The sequence below is a fragment of the Procambarus clarkii genome, unplaced genomic scaffold, assembly GCF_040958095.1.
Source record: "Procambarus clarkii isolate CNS0578487 unplaced genomic scaffold, FALCON_Pclarkii_2.0 HiC_scaffold_110, whole genome shotgun sequence".
In the NCBI taxonomy this organism is placed as follows: domain Eukaryota; kingdom Metazoa; phylum Arthropoda; class Malacostraca; order Decapoda; family Cambaridae; genus Procambarus; species Procambarus clarkii.
The window spans coordinates 345,321-355,157 of record NW_027189143.1 but is presented as its reverse complement, the minus strand read 5'-3'; positions in this window follow the sequence as shown (position 1 = coordinate 355,157).

Genomic DNA, 9,837 nt, shown 5'->3' with positions numbered 1-9,837 from the left:
TAAAATCAATGTGTTTTCATTAGAATTAACTAAAATGTTCCTGATTTTCCGTTTATATTACCGATGGAAGATGTACACGTAAAACCGCTCTAATCCGGCTGAAACGTCGATATATGCAATAAAAACAGAACTTTCCCCTTTTAAATATCATACTCGGTATTTTAACGAGAAACAAATAGATGATTGAAAATGAAGTATTTAAGGTTATTTCTGATCAATTATGTGTTTGCATAATTTTTCATGTATATTTAATGAGATAATAACAATAAACTGAAAATTAACAAAAACGTGGAATAACGGCAAAATATTGCCTAATTCGATGATATTTTGTTTAAATCACATAAAGGAAAAGGGGATGATAAAGGTCAAAATATTGCTAAATTCGATGATTTTAGTACAAAACAAAATGCAAGAAAACTTGCTTAAAATGCAAAATTTACGGAATTCTGAGATTTGAAGGCCAAATCACATATCGTGAGAAAAACATGAAGTAGTATCGAAATATTGGTAAAAAACGAATATACATACGTAAAATCACATACATAAATAACGTGAAAAAAGTCACTATATTACCATATTTGAGGATTTTAACTTCAAATCATAGAGCGAGGTTTCGTGTTATTTAGATCCAAGAAAAGACATATGACAATGTTGTTTCAAATACAAATGACAAAAATCAATGTGTTTTCATTAAAATTAACTAAAATGTTCCTGATTTTCCGTTTATATTACCGATGGAAGATGTACACGTAAAACCGCTCTAATCCGGCTGAAACGTCGATATATGCAATAAAAACAGAACTTCTCCCTTTTAAATATCATACTCGGTATTTTAACGAGAAACAAATAGATGATTGAAAATGAAGTATTTAAGGTTATTTCTGATCAATTATGTGTTTGCATAATTTTCATGTATATTTAATGAGATAATAACAATAAACTGAAAATTCACAAAAACGTGGAAAAAACGGCAATATATTGCCTAATTCGATGATATTTTCTTTAAATCACATAAAGGAAAAGGGGATAATAAAGGTCAAAATATTGCTAAATTCGATGATTTTTAGTACAAAACAAAATGCAAGAAAACTTGCTTAAAAATGCAAAATTTGCGAAATTATGAAATTTGAAGGCCAAATCACATATCGTGAGAAAACATGAAGTAGTATCGAAATATTGGTAAAAACGATATATATATATACGTAAAACCAGACTACATGAATAACGTGAAAAAAGTCACTATATTACCATATTTGAGGATTTTAACTTCAAATCATAGAGCGAGGTTTCGTGTTATTTAGATCCAAGAAAAGACATATGACAATGTTGTTTCAAATACAAATGACAAAAATCAATGTGTTTTCATTAGAATTAACTAAAATGTTCCTGATTTTCCGTTTATATTACCGATGGAAGATGTACACGTAAAACCACTCTAATCCGGCTGAAACGTCGATATATGCAATAAAACAGAACTTCTCCCCTTTTAATATCATACTCGGTATTTTAACGAGAAACAAATAGATGATGAAAATGAAGTATTTAAGGTTATTTCTGATCAATTATGTGTTTGCATAATTTTTCATGTATATTTAATGAGATAATAACAATAAACTGAAAATTCACAAAAAAGGTGAAAAACGGCAAAATATTGCCTAATTCGATGATATTTTGTTTAAATCACATAAAGGAAAAGGGGATGATAAAGGTCAAAATATTGCTAAATTCGATGATTTTTAGTACAAAACAAAATGCAAGAAAACTTGCTTAAAAATGCAAAATTTGCGAAATTATGAGATTTGAAGGCCAAATCACATATCGTGAGAAAACATGAAGTAGTATCGAAATATTGGTAAAAACGAATATACATACGTAAAATCACACTACATAAATAACGTGAAAAAAGTCACTATATTACCATATTTGAGGATTTTAACTTCAAATCATAGAGCGAGGTTTCGTGTTATTTAGATCCAAGAAAAGACATATGACAATGTTGTTTCAAATACAAATGACAAAAATCAATGTGTTTTCATTAAAATTAACTAAAATGTTCCTGATTTTCCGTTTATATTACCGATGGAAGATGTACACGTAAAACCGCTCTAATCCGGCTGAAACGTCGATATATGCAATAAAAACAGAACTTCTCCCCTTTTAAATATCATACTCGGTATTTTAACGAGAAACAAATAGATGATTGAAAATGAAGTATTTAAGGTTATTTCTGATCAATTATGTGTTTGCATAATTTTTCATGTATATATAATGAGATAATAACAATAAACTGAAAATTCACAAAAACGTGGAAAAATGGCAAAATATTGCCTAATTCGATGATATTTTCTTTAAATCACATAAAGGAAAAGGGGATAATAAAGGTCAAAATATTGCTAAATTCGATGATTTTTAGTACAAAACAAAATGCAAGAAAACTTGCTAAAAAATGCAAAATTTGCGAAATTATGAAATTTGAAGGCCAAATCACATATCGTGAGAAAACATGAAGTAGTATCGAAATATTGGTAAAACGAATACGAATACGTAAAACCAGACTACATGAATAACGTGAAAAAAGTCACTATATTACCATATTTGAGGATTTTAACTTCAAATCATAGAGCGAGGTTTCGTGTTATTTAGATCCAAGAAAAGACATATGACAATGTTGTTTCAAATACAAATGACAAAAAATCAATGTGTTTTCATTAGAATTAACTAAAATGTTCCTGATTTTTCGTTTATATTACCGATGGAAGATGTACACGTAAAACCGCTCTAATCCGGCGGAAACGTCGATATATGCAATAAAAACCGAACTTCTCCCCTTTCCTCAAATTCAAATGATAAAAATCAATGTGTTTTCATTAGAATTAACTAAAATGTTCCTGATTTTCCGTTTATATTACCGATGGAAGATGTACACGTAAAACCGCTCTAATCCGGCTGAAACGTCGATATATGCAATAAAAACAGAACTGCTCCCCTTTCCAATACATTACTCAGTATTTTAACGAGAAACAAATAGATGATTGAAAATGAAGTATTTAAGGTTATTTCTGATCAATTATGTGTTTGCATAATTTTTCATGTATATTTAATGAGATAATAACAATAAACCGAAAATTCACAAAAACGTGGAAAAACGGCAAAATATTGCCTAATTCGATGATATTTTGTTTAAATCACATAAAGGAAAAGGGGATGATAAAGGTCAAAATATTGCTAAATTCGATGATTTTTAGTACAAAACAAAATGCAAGAAAACTTGCTTAAAAATGCAAAATTTACGAAATTCTGAGATTTGAAGCCAAATCACATATCGTGAGAAAACATGAAGTAGTATCGAAATATTGGTAAAAACGAATATATATACGTAAAATCACACTACATGAATAACGTGAAAAAAGTCACTATATTACCATATTTGAGGATTTTAGCTTCAAATCATAGAGCGAGGTTTCGTGTTATTTAGATCCAAGAAAAGACATATGACAATGTTGTTTCAAATACAAATGACAAAAATCAATGTGTTTTCATTAGAATTAACTAAAATGTTCCTGATTTTTCGTTTATATTACCGATGGAAGATGTACACGTAAAACCGCTCTAATCCGGCGGAAACGTCGATATATGCAATAAAAACCGAACTTCTCCCCTTTCCTCAAATTCAAATGATAAAAATCAATGTGTTTTCATTAGAATTAACTAAAATGTTCCTGATTTTCCGTTTATATTACCGATGGAAGATGTACACGTAAAACCGCTCTAATCCGGCTGAAACGTCGATATATGCAATAAAAACAGAACTTCTCCCCTTTCCAATACATTACTCAGTATTTTAACGAGAAACAAATAGATGATTGAAAATGAAGTATTTAAGGTTATTTTCTGATCACTTATGTGTTTGCATAAGTTTTATCGTATATATAATGAATTAATAACAATAAACTGAAATTTCACAAAAACTTGGAAAAACGGCCTAATTCGATGATATTTTGTTTAAATCACATAAAGGAACAGGGGATGATAATGGTCAAAATATTGCTAAATTCGATGATTTTTAGTACAAAAAAAATGCAAGAAAACTTGCTTAAAAATGAAAAATTCCCGAAATTCTGAGATTTGAAGGCCAAATCATATATCGTGAGAAAACATGAAGTAGTATCGAAATATTGGTAAAAACGAATATATATACGTAAAATCAGACTACATGAATAACGTGAAAAAGTCACTATATTACCATATTTGAGGATTTTAACTTCAAATCATAGAGCGAGGTTTCGTAATATTTAGATCAAAGAAAAGACATATGACATTGTTGTTTCAAATACATATGATAAAAATCAATGTGTTTTCATTAGAATTAACTAAAATGTTCCTGATTTTCCGTTTATATTACCGATGGAAGATGTACACGTAAAACCGCTCTAATCCGGCTGAAACGTCGATATATGCAATAAAAACAGAACTTCTCCCCTTTTAAATATCATACTCGGTATTTTAACGAGAAACAAATAGATGATTGAAAATGAAGTATTTAAGGTTATTTCTGATCAATTATGTGTTTGCATAATTTTTCATGTATATTTAATGAGATAATAACAATAAACTGAAAATTCACAAAAACGTGGAATAACGGCAAAATATTGCCTAATTCGACGATATTTTGTTTAAATCACATAAAGGAAAAGGGGATGATAAAGGTCAAAATATTGCTAAATTCGATGATTTTTAGTAAAACAAAATGCAAGAAAACTTGCTTAAAATGCAAAATTTACGAAATTCTGAGATTTGAAGGCCAAATCACATATCGTGAGAAAACATGAAGTAGTATCGAAATATTGGTAAAAACGAATATATATACGTAAAATCACACTACATAAATAACGTGAAAAAAGTCACTATATTACCATATTTGAGGATTTTAACTTCAAATCATAGAGCGAGGTTTCGTGTTATTTAGATCCAAGAAAAGACATATGACAATGTTGTTTCAAATACAAATGACAAAAATCAATGTGTTTTCATTAGAATTAACTAAAATGTTCCTGATTTTCCGTTTATATTACCGATGGAAGATGTACACGTAATCCGCTCTAATCCGGCTGAAACGTCGATATATGCAATAAAAACAGAACTTCTCCCCTTTTAAATATCATACTCGGTATTTTAACGGAAACAAATAGATGATTGAAAATGAAGTATTTAAGGTTATTTGTGATCAATTATGTGTTTGCATAATTTTTCATGTATATTTAATGAGATAATAACAATAAACTGAAAATTCACAAAAAAAGGTGAAAAACGGCAAAATATTGCCTAATTCGATGATATTTTGTTTAAATCACATAAAGGAAAAGGGGATGATAAAGGTCAAAATATTGCTAAATTCGATGATTTTTAGTACAAAACAAAATGCAAGAAAACTTGCTTAAAAATGCAAAATTTGCGAAATTATGAGATTTGAAGGCCAAATCACATATCGTGAGAAAACATGAAGTAGTATCGAAATATTGGTAAAAACGAATATACATACGTAAAATCACACTACATAAATAACGTGAAAAAAGTCACTATATTACCATATTTGAGGATTTTAACTTCAAATCATAGAGCGAGGTTTCGTGTTATTTAGATCCAAGAAAAGACATATGACAATGTTGTTTCAAATACAAATGACAAAAATCAATGTGTTTTCATTAAAATTAACTAAAATGTTCCTGATTTTCCGTTTATAATACCGATGGAAGATGTACACGTAAAACCGCTCTAATCCGGCTGAAACGTCGATATATGCAATAAAAACAGAACTTCTCCCCTTTTAAATATCATACTCGGTATTTTAACGAGAAACAAATAGATGATTGAAAATGAAGTATTTAAGGTTATTTCTGATCAATAATGTGTTTGCATAATTTTTCATGTATATTTAATGAGATAATAACAATAAACTGAAAATTCACAAAAACGTGGAAAAACGGCAAAATATTGCCTAATTCGATGATATTTTGTTTAAATCACATAAAGGAAAAGGGGATGATAAAGGTCAAAATATTGCTAAATTCGATGATTTTTAGTACAAAACAAAATGCAAGAAAACTTGCTAAAAAATGCAAAATTTACGAAATTCTGAGATTTGAAGGCCAAATCACATATCGTGAGAAAACATGAAGTAGTATCGAAATATTGGTAAAAACGAATACATATACGTAAAATCACACTACATGAATAACGTGAAAAAAGTCACTATATTACCATATTTGAGGATTTTAACTTCAAATCATAGAGCGAGGTTTCGTGTTATTTAGATCCAAGAAAAGACATATGACAATGTTGTTTCAAATACAAATGGCAAAAATCAATGTGTTTTCATTAGAATTAACTAAAATGTTCCTGATTTTTCGTTTATATTACCGATGGAAGATGTACACGTAAAACCGCTCTAATCCGGCTGAAACGTCGATATATGCAATAAAAACAGAACTTCTCCCCTTTCCAATACATTACTCAGTATTTTAACGAGAAACAAATAGATGATTGAAAATGAAGTATTTAAGGTTATTTTCTGATCACTTATGTGTTTGCATAAGTTTTATCGTATATTTAATGAATTAATAACAATAAACTGAAATTTCACAAAAACTTGGAAAAACGGCCTAATTCGATGATATTTTGTTTAAATCACATAAAGGAACAGGGGATGATAATGGTCAAAATATTGCTAAATTCGATGATTTTTAGTACAAAAAAAATGCAAGAAAACTTGCTTAAAATGAAAAATTCCCGAAATTCTGAGATTTGAAGGCCAAATCATATATCGTGAGAAAACATGAAGTAGTATCGAAATATTGGTAAAAACGAATATATATACGTAAAATCAGACTACATGAATAACGTGAAAAAGTCACTATATTACCATATTTGAGGATTTTAACTTCAAATCATAGAGCGAGGTTTCGTAATATTTAGATCAAAGAAAAGACATATGACATTGTTGTTTCAAATACATATGATAAAAATCAATGTGTTTTCATTAGAATTAACTAAAATGTTCCTGATTTTCCGTTTATATTACCGATGGAAGATGTACACGTAAAACCGCTCTAATCCGGCTGAAACGTCGATATATGCAATAAAAACAGAACTTCTCCCCTTTTAAATATCATACTCGGTATTTTAACGAGAAACAAATAGATGATTGAAAATGAAGTATTTAAGGTTATTTCTGATCAATTATGTGTTTGCATAATTTTTCATGTATATTTAATGAGATAATAACAATAAACTGAAAATTCACAAAAACGTGGAATAACGGCAAAATATTGCCTAATTCGATGATATTTTGTTTAAATCACATAAAGGAAAAGGGGATGATAAAGGTCAAAATATTGCTAAATTCGATGATTTTTAGTACAAAACAAAATGCAAGAAAACTTGCTTAAAATGCAAAATTTACGGAATTCTGAGATTTGAAGGCCAAATCACATATCGTGAGAAAACATGAAGTAGTATCGAAATATTGGTAAAAACGAATATACATACGTAAAATCACACTACATAAATAACGTGAAAAAAGTCACTATATTACCATATTTGAGGATTTTAACTTCAAATCATAGAGCGAGGTTTCGTGTTATTTAGATCCAAGAAAAGACATATGACAATGTTGTTTCAAATACAAATGACAAAAATCAATGTGTTTTCATTAAAATTAACTAAAATGTTCCTGATTTTCCGTTTATATTACCGATGGAAGATGTACACGTAAAACCGCTCTAATCCGGCTGAAACGTCGATATATGCAATAAAAACAGAACTTCTCCCCTTTTAAATATCATACTCGGTATTTTAACGAGAAACAAATAGATGATTGAAAATGAAGTATTTAAGGTTATTTCTGATCAATTATGTGTTTGCATAATTTTTCATGTATATTTAATGAGATAATAACAATAAACTGAAAATTCACAAAAACGTGGAAAAACGGCAATATATTGCCTAATTCGATGATATTTTCTTTAAATCACATAAAGGAAAAGGGGATAATAAAGGTCAAAATATTGCTAAATTCGATGATTTTTAGTACAAAACAAAATGCAAGAAAACTTGCTTAAAAATGCAAAATTTGCGAAATTATGAAATTTGAAGGCCAAATCACATATCGTGAGAAAACATGAAGTAGTATCGAAATATTGGTAAAAACGAATATATATATACGTAAAACCAGACTACATGAATAACGTGAAAAAAGTCACTATATTACCATATTTGAGGATTTTAACTTCAAATCATAGAGCGAGGTTTCGTGTTATTTAGATCCAAGAAAAGACATATGACAATGTTGTTTCAAATACAAATGACAAAAATCAATGTGTTTTCATTAGAATTAACTAAAATGTTCCTGATTTTCCGTTTATATTACCGATGGAAGATGTACACGTAAAACCACTCTAATCCGGCTGAAACGTCGATATATGCAATAAAAACAGAACTTCTCCCCTTTTAAATATCATACTCGGTATTTTAACGAGAAACAAATAGATGATTGAAAATGAAGTATTTAAGGTTATTTCTGATCAATTATGTGTTTGCATAATTTTTCATGTATATTTAATGAGATAATAACAATAAACTGAAAATTCACAAAAAAGGTGAAAAACGGCAAAATATTGCCTAATTCGATGATATTTTGTTTAAATCACATAAAGGAAAAGGGGATGATAAAGGTCAAAATATTGCTAAATTCGATGATTTTTAGTACAAAACAAAATGCAAGAAAACTTGCTTAAAAATGCAAAATTTGCGAAATTATGAGATTTGAAGGCCAAATCACATATCGTGAGAAAACATGAAGTAGTATCGAAATATTGGTAAAAACGAATATACATACGTAAAATCACACTACATAAATAACGTGAAAAAAGTCACTATATTACCATATTTGAGGATTTTAACTTCAAATCATAGAGCGAGGTTTCGTGTTATTTAGATCCAAGAAAAGACATATGACAATGTTGTTTCAAATACAAATGACAAAAATCAATGTGTTTTCATTAAAATTAACTAAAATGTTCCTGATTTTCCGTTTATATTACCGATGGAAGATGTACACGTAAAACCGCTCTAATCCGGCTGAAACGTCGATATATGCAATAAAAACAGAACTTCTCCCCTTTTAAATATCATACTCGGTATTTTAACGAGAAACAAATAGATGATTGAAAATGAAGTATTTAAGGTTATTTCTGATCAATTATGTGTTTGCATAATTTTTCATGTATATATAATGAGATAATAACAATAAACTGAAAATTCACAAAAACGTGGAAAAATGGCAAAATATTGCCTAATTCGATGATATTTTCTTTAAATCACATAAAGGAAAAGGGGATAATAAAGGTCAAAATATTGCTAAATTCGATGATTTTTAGTACAAAACAAAATGCAAGAAAACTTGCTAAAAAATGCAAAATTTGCGAAATTATGAAATTTGAAGGCCAAATCACATATCGTGAGAAAACATGAAGTAGTATCGAAATATTGGTAAAAACGAATATATATATACGTAAAACCAGACTACATGAATAACGTGAAAAAAGTCACTATATTACCATATTTGAGGATTTTAACTTCAAATCATAGAGCGAGGTTTGGTGTTATTTAGATCCAAGAAAAGACATATGACAATGTTGTTTCAAATACAAATGACAAAAAATCAATGTGTTTTCATTAGAATTAACTAAAATGTTCCTGATTTTTCGTTTATATTACCGATGGAAGATGTACACGTAAAACCGCTCTAATCCGGCGGAAACGTCGATATATGCAATAAAA